Source organism: Mesocricetus auratus, unplaced genomic scaffold (genome assembly GCF_017639785.1).
Source record: "Mesocricetus auratus isolate SY011 unplaced genomic scaffold, BCM_Maur_2.0 Super-Scaffold_100010, whole genome shotgun sequence".
NCBI classification, from domain to species: Eukaryota; Metazoa; Chordata; class Mammalia; order Rodentia; family Cricetidae; genus Mesocricetus; species Mesocricetus auratus.
Window position 1 is genome coordinate 8,904,700 of NW_024429194.1, and position 15,612 is coordinate 8,920,311.

The following is a 15,612-nucleotide window of genomic DNA, read 5'->3' on the forward strand; positions in this document are numbered from 1 at the left end:
GGCCCTGATCCAAATGATATGACAGACTTTGAAGATTCCCCCATGGAGGGCCTCATCCTCTATGGGGAGCAGAAAGGAGATGGCATAGGGGACTGGTGGGGGGGAGGGGAGGAGGGGAGGGAGAGGGAACTGGGATTGACATGTAAAACAAGCTTGTTTCTAATTAATTTTTTTTTTAAGTCCAAACTTAAATTTTTGGTTTATTTACCAGGCTAGAATTGACTACATCCAGAGTCCTATGAGTTCTTTCAGGAAGGTAAGACCTTGTTTTATTCCACTCACATGAAGAAAAAATAACCATGGTCAATGATCCCCTGTAGCTTGAATCCCTTACAGCAAGCGCCGTGCCTGTCCCAATTCCTAGGGATTGAAGGGTGAATAGTCAGAGGACCTTGGGTGGGAAGGGGAGGGTGACAGGGCAGGATAGGAGCTCAAATAAGGGTGGTTAGAAATGCATCTTCACATAGATTTTGGCCTTCCATATGTAACACGGTTATAAAGAATGTGTTATTGGTATGTTGCAACAATTAGTGCAGGCCTTGCTGTCAGAGGGTCTTGGCGGAAGTAAGAGCATGGCCTAATAACGTACATTTATAAGAGAAAATGGCATCTTCTGTGCCGTCCACCATGTCCCCAAAAGTGGTTCTGTGAGAAGAAGGGGATGGACCCCCAAATGGCATGATCAAGTCTGAATGTAAAATCATGGCAGGACAGACCACAGTGTTTAAGAGGGTTCGGCATACTTGGCCTTGATTTGAACAGAATCGAGCCCTTGACACTCACCAGCAAGCATTTCTGGAGTAGACTGAGGCAAACTGGCTGGATAATTCCCTAGCCAAGTACAACTGCACTGGAGCATTTGAGATGGATACAGGGAACTAAGTCTGGCCTCCTACCAAGTGTAGGGAGAAAATCCAGGATTCAAGCACCAGAAGTGAAATATTAATTATTCTCCATTTCTAGGTTACCAAGGTGTAGAGAGAAGACTTTTCCTTGCCAGCCGCTTTGGTTTTTCCCCACCAGTCGCCTGGGCTCTGCCACGTTGTAGTCCCCAAATAACACACAAGATGCTGTATTAATTATGAAGCTGTTGGCCTTGCTTGTTTCTTACTGGCTAGCTCTGACTTAAGTATTTATCCCATAATTGTTAATCTAAGTATTTCTCTTACCGGAGAAAAGTTATGGACATCTTACTTCTCTGGCAGGATACATCGTGACTCGATGTGTTTCTCCTACCCAGAATCCTCCTGGGCTCCTAGTCCCACCTATCTTGCTTCCCTATTGGCCAATAGTGCTTTATTGACATATATACAGGACTTCCCCCATCACCAAGGTATCAGTCATTTCCAACAATGGGAAAATATCCTTAAAATTTTTAATATTGCATTTATTTATTTATGTGTGTGTATGTACATGTTGGGTGTGTGTGAGTGTGCACACACAGGGTATGGAGGAGGTCAGAGGAAAGCTTACAGGGAGTCCACTTTCCCTTCCATAATGTGGGTCCTGGGGATTTGAACTCAAGTCATCATCCTTGCCAGCAAGTGCTTTAACCCCTGAGCTGTCTTGCCCGCCCCAAAGCAGATTTCCCACAGTGCCTACACTGCGCTTCCACACAAACGACAACGGTAAACCAGAATCCAAACAGTAGTTTTCTTAGCAGTTTGCTGGGCCAGCTTTTCAGGCCACAACTGGGGTCAGTCGCCGTGAAGCAAAGCTGGGGCAGTGACCACTCGCTGCCCCTTCATGGGAGACCAGGAATCAAGGGCGGCTACACCTGGAGCAGGGGCGGGAGAGATCAGGACTCTTTCTGTGGCCAGTGGAGAACTAGAGGTCGTTCCCAGAGTGTGGACTCTCTTAACTTCCTTCTCATGATCAGCTCAGCTCCTTTTCAAAGACACACTGTGGTAAAACGCCGGCGACTGGCTCCTAGATAGATGGCAGGCAAAGGGTGAGGGGCAAATCACATCTTTCTTTCCTTTAGAGAATTGAGAGACACTTTGAAAATACATTTAGCATTGTTGAACATATCTGGGCTCACTGTTGGTGGCATTTCCAGAAGTCTCATGGGGGTAGAGCAGCCTCAATTTCAGATATATCGCACTGAGACGGAAGTCACAATCTAAGCTTCCAGTCTCAACCCGGGTGTGACAAAGGCTGATATGACACCGGATCCCAGGTACCAGAGACCTAGGTCTCCCTGTTAAGGCCCCCTCCCTCTCCTATAGCCCTTGCAATGCCCACTAAGCCCTGTTCGGCTGCTTCCTAACTTGCCTCTTCAATCTGCCTAACCTAGCCCCAGTGACGCCCAGCCTTCTCTCCACAGAACTGCCCCCCTCCCCATCTCCTGCCTTCCTCCCTCCCATCCCCTCCCCTCACAATACCCAGAAGTCACTTTTCTTACAGAGCATCTGCATCACCTGTAACCCCAGCTCCAGGGATCCTGTGTTTCCGTCTGTCCTCCATGGGCATCAGGCATGTCCGTGGTACACATACATCATGCAGGTACAATAGTCATACACACACAGTAAATAAACCCAAAACGTGCTTTTACATTTTAAAATGAAAACTCTGTGATAGTGGGTGTCTTGGCCACTTTTCTATTGCTGTAGTAGACGCCACAACCAAGGCAACTTGTAAAAGCAAGCATTTAACTTCAGCTTACACTGTAATAGAGTTTGAGTCTGTCCTTGAATGTATTCTGTGCCTAAGTAGGCCGTGAGCTTGAGATTCTCCTGCCTTAGTCTCCTGAATATTTTCAATTATAGACCTGTGCCCCCAGTCACACCTGGTGTCTTATGCCCTGTGTATGATTACAACCAGCACAGAGCAGGTACTCGGCAGACGTTTACTGTCTGGAATGAGGTCAGTGCATGAAGGAATGTCATCCCGGCTCGAGTCCCTATCTTGAAACAGCCGAGGTTAGAGTCGCAGCTATTACTGTGTCTGGATTTCCTGATTCAAGTCACCCCAAGAGACACTTTCTATTATAGGCACTTTCCGTCAGGTCCTGTTGTGTAGCTATTTCTTCTGAATTGATGCATTACCTCCTGGAGTGGTGAGGGAAACACATAAGGAAGCCGAAGAAAGTTTCCACACTTGCAAGGACCTTCCCCAAGGTCATGCGAGCAGCAAACAATCTCAGGGAACAGCAAAAGGAGATTCTGCGGTGCAGCTTTCTGTAAGTTGGGCAGGATGGAAGCTCCCGGAGTGCAGCCTTTGTGAGTCATCAGCTATGCTGGGTTAGGCTTTTCAGTCTCCTATGCTCCAGTGTGTAAGCCCCTACCCACTTTCTTCAAAGTATTTGGTAAACCCGTTGATTCACCACAGCAGACTCGGGTGCATTTCTTCCTTTGGTCTGTTACCAGAGCCCTATGAGGTGGGGGTGGTAAAAGGCATTTATTTGCTGGTTCTAGGAAGTCACAGGATATGCTCTTCCTGAGTTCTGTTGCAACAATGTTATGATATAATAGCTCATGTCTGACCCAGAGTGTCAGGAACTCTTATTCACCTCATCACACATGGTAGGGCCAAGGAAACTATCCCAGACTCATTGTTCTTCCTTCCATGTGTGCGTCTGAGGAGCCAGGCCCACTCCCTTTGAATCTGGGTGGTTCTCTGAGTGTCGAAACTGATAGACTACTATGTGAGTGACTGTGTGCCATTACTTGGCTCAAGGACTTCAGAGAGTAGTTAGTCCCTTCCATTTTCTACCATGGGAAAGTCACTGTATTGGAATACTAAGCCACCATGAAAAATGATCAGTTATTCTTTGGTCACATTTGTAGAGAAGCCCTGAAATCTCAGGAAAGGGAAGGGACCCAACTAAGACACCAGACAACCTGAACAACCACTGGCTGACTACTACTTGAACATTGTGCTCATGAACTGAGAAATTAGGGTTCCATGAGGCACAAGAGTTGCTAAGAAGAGCCCCAGTCAAATTCCTAACCCACAGATTTTGAACTTAACGAATTGACTAGTGTTGTAAACATTGTTGGTTGAACTATTTATAATAGTTGAATAGAGATATGATGGGGAAGTCCTGTGCCTATGTCAATAAAGTACTGTTGGCCAATAGGAAAGCAAGATAGGTGGGACTAGGAGTTGAGGAGGATTTTGGGAAAGAGAAACACAGGGAGTCACAATGTAGCCTCCAGAGGAGTAAAAGGTCCGGACCCTTTCTCTGATAAGAGAAATACTTAGATTAACAATTATGGATTAAATACTTAAGTCAGAGATAGCCAGTAAGAAACAAGCAAACGGCCCACAGCTTCATAATTAATACAGTGTCTTGTGTATTATTTGGGGACTGCAATTGTGGCAGAGCCCAGGCAGATGGCGGGGCAGGCTGCACTCTACAGATGTACTTAAGAAACCATGGTTCTACTTCCTCCCTTCTTTGAAAGGGAAGGTTGTAATTGTTCAACAAGTGCTGGGTCTTCTGGCAGGTAGGGCTGTGGGAGAGCAGGGGGAGCTGGTCCAGTGGTCTCTTCCTGGGGCTGAGTGGGATGGAGAGTATTGACGATCTAGACCACCCCTCCTAATTTCCTGAGAGAACCACACTGAGTGGGGAGACTTGTAGACGCAGGATCTCTCTTTATTGCATCAGGCAGGTACTTAGACAGGGTTGAGGAAGTGGATGGGGACCTCAGGATGGGGTGAAGTGTAAGGGCCAATAATATTTCACCACGTTAGCAGGAGCTGGCAGAGTCAGTTTTGCTGAGTCAGTCTTACATGGAAGTGATAGGCCAAAGACAGGTCGCCAAGCTCTAGCCAGGCTCAGGAAGTGATAGGCCAAAGACAGGTCGCCAAGCTCTAGCCAGGCTCAGGAAGTGATAGGCCAAAGACAGGTCGCCAAGCTCTAGCCAGGCTCAGGAAGTGATAGGCCAAAGACAGGTCGCCAAGCTCTAGCCAGGCTCAGGAAGCTCCACCGGGCCTTGTGTCCAGGCCTTTTTAGGCCCAACAAACAGGATAACGTGCAGTGAAGCAGTTCTCGACACGTAGGAGTGAAGTGACAGGTGGCCGCTCCCCAGGCAGCAGCTGGTTGTTAGCTGCTCTCTGTGTGTCTATCGAGAATGTCCCATCAGGCCCACCCGGGAATGAGGGTGCTATTAAATATTCGGTTTAGTTACAACCCAATCTTCCTTCCCCTGGTAAGTCTATCCAGGCAGTGAGCAAGCTGGGGAGAAAGGCATACTCTATCAGATGCAGGCACAGCAGGGGTTCAGGGATTCTAAGCTCACTTGAGGACATACAGCATTTTTGGGAAAGAGTCCCAGCAAGCATTCCGGCATCCTCCACCAGTACCCCTTCAGCTCCACCAACAGCCACAGAAGAGAAGAGCATCAGCAAATTTCCCTGTGAAATGTAGAATTTCTTGATATTGTTTAAATCTGATATGCTAGAGTGTAGTTCAGTCTGTTTTGATTAACCTTGTGTTCTCAGTGCACAAAAAAAAAGGCCTAGGAGACAATAAGTTCCCTTTAAAAATTATTTATAAAATGAAATGTTGCTCTGTTGCATTGGGGTGGGGGGGTAACACTTTAGGTATGAGGTCGCCCTCTAGACCTAAATAACACGTAACATTAGCATGTGCTTTTTGTTTTTTTGGGGTTTTTTTTTGTTTGTTTGTTTTGGTTTTTACGAGACAGGGTTTCTCTGTATTGTTTTCAAGGCTGTCGGTCCAGCCCAGTCTCGAACTCACAGAGATCCGCCTGCCTCTGCCTCCCGAGTGCTGGGATTAAAGGCGTGTGCCACCACCATCCAACTAGCATGTGCTTTTAATTTGCCTGACTTCTATTAGAAAGAAGGGAATACTGACTTTTCAAATCACTTCATATTGTTGACTTGACAGCAGACAACCAGCTCTAGCTCAAAGCGTCAAGCGCTGTTCACATTGTCACACTAAGATGCTCATTTAAATGTTTTAAAGTTCATGATACAGAAATATTGCTGAAGTGAATAAAGAAACCCAGCCTCTGCACACAGTCAGATCTCCCACTTCTTGCCCGGGGCTCTAACCCAGTGAGTCTTTCTGACCCTGCCCCCGTCTATGCCTTCTCCCCAGCCTACCATGTCTAGTCTGTGTCCCACACCCATTGCCCATGGTTTGGTTAACTGCTAGTACCCACAGGCCCTTCTTCAAGGCACCCAACCTGTCTGCATAGCCAGGTCTCCCACATCCTTCTCCAGGGTCTAGTCAGGGACTCCCCTGACCCACCCACCCAGCACAACAGCTCTAGGCTAGGTGCCACAGTCAGCACCCTGGCCAAGCCTAGCCACACCTCCCTGCATAAAACCAAACTTTAAGTTTCTGTCAGACCTACCCTACCTGCCCTACAAACCACAGGCCCTTCCCACACCACATCCAGCCTCTACTGAGGAAAATCTAGCTCCAGACTCTAGGACTGGACTAGGAGGCACATCCTATACACCAACACAATCCCCTCCGACTCCATTGTATTCAAGCCATTTCCAACTTCTAGACCCAAATGACCAGCACATTCTTGCTTCTATCCCAATCTGCTCTGTCCACGAGTCAATGGAATAGATCAGATCTTCAGTAAGATCATCGAAGCAAACTTCCCCAATTTAAAGAAAGATACACCCTTACAGATACAAGAAGCACACAGAACACCAAGTAGACAAACCAGAAAAGAAAATCACCATGGCATATCATAGTTAAAGCATTAAGCATACAAAGCAGTCAGAGTGCACTGAGAACCGTAAAAGAAAAATGCAAGTCACATAGGAAGGAGAATCCCTCAGGATAACCTGTTTCTCAGTGGGAGTACCCAAAGTCAGGAGAACCTGGAACAATGCATTCCAAGTACTAAAGGACTATGGCGGCCAGCCTAGACTTACATGCACAGCAAAACTATTTGCCATAAGTGAGTAAGAAATACAACGTTTCCATGATATAAATAACCCTACAAAAGCTTGTACCCAGCAAAGCAAACCTAAAGGAAATGCAGACGGCAATATTTCCAGTGGAAGAGAGGAAAGATCAGGCCTGAAGACCGTGGAGAGAAATATGCAGCCATAGTTATTAACACTGAAAATACCACCGAGAACACAAAGAACAGAAAATCAATAACTTGATAACTATGGTGAGCAGACACATTTCAATGATAACTTCAAGTATCAATGGCCTCAATTCTCCAATCAAAAGACTTGGGCTGTCTGAATGGGACAGGAAACAAAACTCATTGTTTGTTGTCTGTAAGAAACACATCTTAGGTTTTTAATTTTTTTTTTTTTTAGTATTTATTTACTTACTTACTTACTTACTATGTATGCAGTGTTCTGTCTCATTGTCAGAAGAGGGCACCAGATCTCATTACAAATGGTTGTGAGCCACCATGTGGTTGCTGGGAATTGCTGAACCATCTCTCCAGCCCCAAAACACATCGTAGTTTTAAAGAAAGGCACTGGCTTATAGTACAAGGATGGGCAAAAATACTCCAATCAAATGACCAGGAAGCAAGCAGACACTCTTCTAATACCCATCAAAACAGACTTCAAACTAAAACTAATCAGATGAGATTAAAAAGAAACACTTCATTCTAATCAAAGGAACAGTTGACCTAAGCACATATTATATGGTTCATTGGTGTGTCTAAGTGCCTGCATTAAAAATTAGAGAAAAAAAAGCAATTAAATGTCTTAAGATACAACTCAAAAATCTGAAAAACAAGACCAAACCATATCCGAATGCAGTCAACAGTAAGAGGTAATAAAAACCAGAACAGAGATCAATGAACAGAAACAAAGCAACAATGAAACTAAGAGTTGCCTCTTCAAGAAGGCAGGCAGGACTTCAGACCCGTGGCCTAGCTGACTGAGAAAGGACCCAAAATTAACAGAATTAGAAACGAAGCCGCACAATAGACACCAAAGAAATCCCCACTATTGTGATGGAATATTTTAAAAACCTGTACTCAGGTAAGCTGGAAAACCCAGAGTCAGCCAAAACACCAAAATTAAACCTAGAAGAAGCCAACGACCTAAACCAATGCATTCCAAATAAGAAGGTTTAAATGTAATAAAAAGCATCCCAGCATTTTCCTTAAAAAACAAAAAGCAAAGCAAAGCAAAAACAAACAAACAAACAAAAAAACAAACAAAAAAACAGTTCAAGAAGGATTGACTGCAAATCATCTTTGAATGTCTGGTATTCTGTGTCTACCAGACTTTCAAAGATTATTTCTAGTTAATCCATCTCTTTTTTTTAAATTGATAAACAAAAACAATAAGGAAAGAGAAGGAAATTAGAGAACACAACTAGGGAAAGAAACGCCAAACCGTCCCTATTTGCTGATGATATGATATTAGAGATCTCAAAAATTCTCTCAGAAAACTTTAGAGTTGACAACAACAAAAATAGAGCAGTGTGGCAGGGTTCAGAATGGACTTGTGCAAATGAAGTTATCTAGTCACCACCATCAATCATACAGAGAAGGGAATCACGGGCACTCTCCCATTCGCAATGGCCTCAAAGAAAATAAAATATCTAGGAGTAAACCTAACCAAGGAAATAAAAGATCTCTGAAATGAAAAATTTTAACTGTTGAAAGACAGAGGAAAAACTATAAAATGGGAAGGAACCCCATGCTGCTGCACTGGTAGAATTAACATTGTGAAAACGACCTTTTTACCAAAGGTTATTTACAGATGTGATGCAATCCACCATCTCATTCTTCACAGAAGCAGAGTAGCATATTCTAAAGTTCATATGGAAGCATAAAAGACCCCCAATAACAAAAGCAATCCCGAGCACAAAAAGAACAGTGCGGGAAAATGAAGCCAATTTTCTCCATGGGAGTCTCACTGGGAAAACCAACTACTCTAAAGTGTAGGCTGCATGCCCAGCAGGAGGTGACCAACAGAAAACAAATTCAACGGCATCTGTGGGGGTTTCCTGTCTCATAAAATGCCAGGGCTTTTCTTTTAAATTTCATCTTACTTTTTGCTTTTGTTTTATTTAAATATTTTTCTCTCTCATTACCCTACAAGCCCTTGGCGTATAGATTATGGCTTAGTGTTTCTATGGGGTCCCTGAGTGTGTGAACAATGAGGTCTCTGTCTCTTGTGCCTTCTCTTGAACTCTTTCCTCGTGTTTGTTTCACCCTATTCTGATGCATTAGTTTTGTTTTACATTATTGTATTTTATTTATCATTACCCCGTAGGAGCCTGTTTGTTTTCTAATGAGAGATGAAAATGAGGTGGGCGTGGATGGGAGAGAGGTTGGGAGGAGGAAGGGGAAGGGAAAGTGTAATCATAATGCATTATGTGAGGGGGGAAAAGTCTATTTTCAATAAAAGGGATGGTGAGAGCAATGATGGAGGGATTACTACTCCAGATCTTAGGATATATGACAAAGCCATAGTAATAAACACAATATGGCACTGGCCCCAAAAACAGACATGTAGACCAGTGGAACAAAACTGAAGACCCAAACATGACTACTTGCAACTTCCTTCTTTTTATGGAACCAAAAACATAAACTGTAAAAAAGAAAGCATCTTCAACAAATGTTACTGGGAAAGCCGGGATTCCCACACAGAAGAATGAAATTTGACCCTGTGTCTGTCACCTTGCACAAACCCAAATGGATCAAAGACCTAAACGTAGACCCCGAAATAATGAACCTTCTGGAAGAAAACAGACAGCGCCCTATGTGATGTTAGTGTAGGGAAACCAACAAATAGGAGTCCATTTGTCCAAAACTTAAGGCCAGCGATTGACTAGTAGGACTTCTCAAAACTGAAGTCTTCTACAGAACAAAAGAAACAATCAACTGAGAAAAGAGGAAGCCCACAAAGTAGGAGAGAATCTTTGCCAGCTGTAGTTCTGTCTAGGTAGGGATACTCTTGCTGTGATAAAACACCATGACCAAAGCAACCCAGGGAGGAAGGGGTGTATGTGAGTTATGCTTCCTCATCACTGTGCATCATCAAAGAAAGTCAGGGCAGGAACTCAAGCAGGGCAGGAACCTGGAGGCCTTGGAAGATTGCTGCTACCGGCTTGTTCATCATGGCCTGCCCAGTCTGCTTTTTTATAGAACCCAGGCCCACCAGCCCAGAGGTGTAGCCACCCACAATAGGCTAGGTCCTTGCCCATCAATCACTAATTAAGAAAATGCCCTACAGGCTTGCCTATATCCAGATCTTGTGGAAGCATGTTTTTTTCAATCGAGGCTCCCTCCTCTCTGATACCTTTAGCTTGTGTCAAGTTGACATAAAACTAGCTAACACAACTGATTCCTTGTCAGGGTGACACACTGACACTTCACTTTAATTAGAACCCCCAGATGGCACCTAATATTAACATCATGATATGAAACAACAATAAATTTAAAAGCCCCATAGTCCTTGTAAGTCCAACTCATTAAATTTTCGGTCTCTTTAAAATACGCAATCTCTTTTAAAATATCCAGAATCTCTCTTAAAAACACAAAGTATTTCAGCTGTGGGCTCCTTTAAAAACCAAAGTTAGATGCCTTCTCACTTCAGTAGGGAAGAGCCAGGGCACAGTCACAATCTGAACAAAGCAAAGCCAAACTCCAACAGCGTAAATAGCTCAGTGTCCCATGTCTGGGACACACTCACCGTCTCCTGGGCTCCTCCAAAGGGCATGGGTCACTTCTCTGGCTCCCCCCTCTGCAGCGCGGACAGCTTCCCTTTAAGCTCCAGTTGACTCCATTCCAAGGCTGCTGTTGTTCTTGGTGGTCATCCCATGGTACCGGCACCTCCAAAGTGCTCGGCGGGGAGGGCTGCACTATCACCAATAGGTTCCCACAGGCTAGGCTCTCCTCATGGTGCCTCAGCTTCTCTGCGTGACCCCTTCAGTCCTGGGTCTTCAGCTGCCTCGGAGCCTGCACCTTCACCAAGGGCCTCTCCCGACCTCTCACAGCACCTAGCCTCAGCTGCTCTCCATGACCCCTTCAGGATTTCAAAATCAGCACCACATGGGTGACTCTCACGTTACCAAGTTTGGCTGCCAGCACGAGGTACAATCTTGGCCACCGGAACACAGCTTCTGTGTGTTGACTCTCAGGAAATGCTTCACAGAAAATTTCACCTCAACAATGCTGGCCTCTTAATTTCTCAGCTCCAACCGACCAGCATCAAGTGTCCCAGCAAAGCAAAGGTTTCCCTTTAATAGTCCTGACATCATGTTAATCACAGCCGATTCTTCAGTCCTGGCTAACCAGAGTGACAGAATCTTAATTCACAACAACAAACGGACCAACAGTCTTTAAACTTCCCTCTGAGACTTCACGAGCCAGGCCTCCATTGTCTGTATTCCAAGCTCCTACAGAACAGCTCACCCAACATTGAACACTCAATAATGACTTTTCTAGGCCCAGGTTCCCAAGTCCTTCCACAGACCTCCCCAAAACAACCTGGTCAGGTCTGTCACAGCAATACCACACAATCCTGGTGCCGACTCATCACAGTTGGGGCTTCTACTGCTGTGATGAAACACTGTGGGGGAGGAAAGGGTTTATTAGGCTTACACTTCAGCATTGCTGTTCATCACTGAAGGAAGCCAGGACAGGAAGTCAAACAGAACAGGATCCTGGAGTCAGGAGCTGATGCAGAGGCCGTGGAGGGAGCTGCTCACTGGTGTGTTCTTCACAGCTTGCTCAGCCTGCTTTCTTAGAGAACCCGGGACCACTAGCCTAGAGATAAGCTCCACCCACAATGGACTTGTACCTCCCCCATCAATCACTGATTAAGTAAATGCCCTACAGGCTTGCCTACAGCCAGATCTTATGGAAGTATTCTCTCATTTGGGGTTTCCTCCTCTCTGATGACTCCAGCTTGCAACAAGTTAACATAGAACTAGCCAGTACAACACCTGGTAGAGGATTAATATCCAGAATAAATAAAGAGCTTGAGAAAAAAAATTTCCACTCAAAAATAGGTCTGGGATGTCTCAGAAGATTTTTTAAAAATGGCTGAGAAATATTTTTTTAAATGTTCATCATTACTGGGTGGTGGTGGTGAATGCTTTTAACCCCAGCACTTGGGAGATAGTGGCAGGCACATCTCTGTGAGTTCGAGAACAGCCTAGTTCTACAGATCTACAGATCGAGTTCCAGAAAAGGCTCCAAAAGCTTTGAGACAGAGAAACTCTGTCTTAAAAAGCAAACAAAAAGAAAGAAAGAAAGAAAAAGTTCATCATCCCTAGCAATTAGCAAAAAGCAAATCAAAACTTTGAGATTTCATCTTACCCAGTCACCACGGCAAAGGTCAACAAAACAGCCAACAGCAAATTCTGGAAACAGTGTGGGAGACAGGAAACAGTTATTCACTGTTATTAGGACTGCAAACTGGTCAAGTCACTATGGAAACCAGTGTGGACCATTCTCAAAAAGCTACAAAGAAATCCTCTGTATAACCCGGTCATTCTTTGGCATATGCCCAAAGGATTCAACATCTTACACTACAGATACTTAATCAGCCATGTTCACTGTTGCTCTGTTCACAACAGCTAGGAAATGGAAGCAACCTAAATACCCTTGAATTGACTAATGGATGATGAAAGTGCATCTCATGTATACTCTGGAATAATATTCATGTGTAAAGAGCCATGAACTTTGCAGGTCAATGGATGGAACCAGAAAAGATTATGAGGGAAGTAACCCAGACCCAGAAAAACAAGTATTCCATGTTTGCTGTCATCTGAGGCCCCTAGCTCTAGATCTTTGGATATGAGTACAAAAACAGGGATAAATGCAGAAACCATGGAAACAAAAAGGGGCATTGCCAGAGTACGGGCTGGGGGTGGTAATAGAGAGAGGAATTGCAGGACAAAAGTGATTGTGTAAAAATGGGGGGGGCTCTAATTAGGGAGAGGGAGAGAGTCATGTAGAAAAGTTAGAGGGAGGAGAGTAAAATAAAGATGTCTGAAAAAGTTGTAAGAAATCATACTATTAACCATCTACCTAAGGGGGGGAAACCCTATATATATATATATATATATATATATATATATATATATATAAAACTTTCTTCTTGTCTTAGTCAGGGTTTCTGTTGCTGTGAAGAGACACCATGACCACAGCCACTCTTATAAAGGAAAACATTTGATTGTGGTGGCTGGCTTACATTGAAGAGGTTCACTCCTTATCATCACGTGGTAGGATGCAGGAAGACACGGTGCTGGAGAAGCAGCCGAGAGTTCCACATCTTGACTTGCAGACAAGAAGAGGTCTGAGAGACCGTATGTGACTTGAGCACATATGAGACCTCAAAACGAGCCTCCGTTGTGACACGATTCCTCCAACAAGGCCACACCTACTAATAGTGCCACTCCCTTTACGGGGCCATTTTCTTTCAAAACCACCACACTTATCTTGCCTGATAATGCCCCTTCCAAGAGCTAAAGACCATCCAATCACAAGACGTGAGAAACCCTCTTTTGAGTTCTTTGTCACTGTTGTCCAAGAGACTTCCCAAGATACTACAGACTATTGCCATTGCCCTGGATTTTCCCCCATAGGTGGAAAATAAGTACATAATGCTAAAGACGCCATGTATGCCATACACAGGCCCAGAGGTCCCTGAGCTGGCACTGACCTGAATGTCCCCTCCCTGGGGTCTAATTTTCAGAGTACCGGAGGATGTCATGTAAGCTTCCAAAGGAAGAAGCCACCAACAGTCCTGCCTAGCTATGATGCCTGTGAATCACAACAACCACCAGCATAGAGGGGCCGCGCTAAGCGTGCTGTAGTGGCACGTATACTTTGGTGGCAACCAACAACTCTGTAATTGGACTTAAGACTCATTCAACAAAAGGGATACCGTGCAGGTGCTGGAAACCTGGCCAGTTATCCATGGCTGGAAAATGCACTGATCTTGCGGGAGAACCTACAGCCACCACTTTACCAAACCAAGATAATCCTTAACTCCATTTTTAAATATGTGTCACTCTATACCCACAGATAAGTACAGTTATGATTGAAGCCTGTGATGATTTGAGTGAGAACAGATGGCCCCATAGGCCCATATATCTGAATGCTCACTTGGTCCCCGGTTTGTAGCACTGTTGGGGAAGGATTAGCTATAGTGGATATCGACTTTGAGATTTCAGCAGCCCATGCCACTCCCAGTTAGGTCTCTCTCCCTGTCTCATGCCTGTGGACTAGATGTGACTCTCAGCTATCACCTCAGTGCCATGTCTTTCTACTCTGACGGTCATCAACTCTAATCCTTATTCACGATATTTTGTCACAGCAAAAAGTGACTAAGATATTCCTCATCAAGGAAACGTCCCTTTGCAACAGACAGAGGCCATTACAGAAAACCACAGCCAACAAATTGCAGTGCTGTAGAGCCCAGTCCCAAAAGATACATCTGGAAAAGAGCTCTTGCACCTAAGGTCCAGGGAACATTATAGAAGGAGCTGAAAGAGTGTAGGAGCCAGAAGATCAGGGAGTTTGCTGTGAGACTGTGTCTCCTAGGAATGTCCGGAGCTACACCTGTAAAGTCTCACCAACATGACTGCCTAAACATGAACTAAGCAAGGAGGAAAACAATAGACATGCTGAAGTGGACAGGCGAAAACCCTCATGGCTCCAAACCTACACAAAGAACAATAGACAACCAAAGAATGCTCCGAGTAGGAAAAACAGTCTCCCGCCAGGAAGATTACACTAGTTGGTTACCCAACTATACAAAATGGTTGGCCCTGAAATCATGCATACAAGTAACATTACACAGACCAAGCAGGTTATACTTAGGAATATATATGTATCTATATTATATGTGCAAATAACAACAATTAATGGGAAAGGAGGCCATAGATTTAAATGAGAAAAATAAGAGAATATGTGAGGGCTTGGAGGAAGGAAGGAAGAATAGAGAGGTGACGTAATTATATTATAATCCCCCAAAAATAAACGAAGTTGTTTAAAAAGTTAATGAAGAGTAGCATACCCATTATGCATGTGGCACCACCTAGCCTAAGAGTCAATGTTCTGCCCGCAATGTGAGATTGACTCAATGTCCCCCTCCAAGTGCCGTCCCCTCCCAAGTGCCGTCCCCTCCAACACAACCGTTGCATTGCCCTGGTGCTTAGCAGTCGTGTATGTCTTCATAATTGGATTATGCGCATCTACTTCAAGAGTCAATAGTAGCTGTCTTGGTTGCTTTCTATTGCTTGATGAAGCCGTAGTCATGGTTAACTTTCTGAGGGAAGGTTTATTTCATCTCACTGCTTATAGACCATCATTGAAGGAAATCAGGGCAGGACCCAAGGCAGGGGCCATGCGGGGGTGCTGCCTATTCGCCTTATTTTTCTTCCTTATATACATCAGGACCACCCACATGGGATAGGCCCACCCACATCAACCATTAACCAAGCAAATGCCCACTCACTTGCCTACGGGCAATCTGATAGGGGTTTCCTTTGCTGGGACAACTCTAGCTCGTATCCACCTGATTTTAAAAAACTAACCCCTACAGTAACTCTCTACGTGTTCTACATCATATGGAGTATTTCACTGTATTAACCCTTCTGTAATTTGCTTCATTCTACATTTCTGACCACATCCTTCATAAGTTGTATGCACATACTATATATGCTGTTTGTAGACT

The 15,612-nt window shown here is 44.5% G+C and overlaps 1 long non-coding RNA gene across 2 annotated transcripts; it reads right to left on the bottom strand.

The window, feature by feature from the left end:
- Positions 1-1,333: 1,333 nt before the first annotated feature.
- On the bottom strand, positions 1,334-11,562 carry LOC110342215. 2 transcript variants are annotated; one of them, XR_002384237.2, is made up of 3 exons: positions 10,615-11,562; positions 2,421-3,372; positions 1,334-1,929 (listed from the first exon to the last, which is right to left on the bottom strand). It is a non-coding gene; the product is annotated as an uncharacterized LOC110342215 (long non-coding RNA). The 2 variants fall into 2 exon arrangements; XR_005879780.1 differs by having other exon boundaries at positions 2,405-3,372.
- Between the last annotated feature and the right edge of the window lie 4,050 nt (positions 11,563-15,612).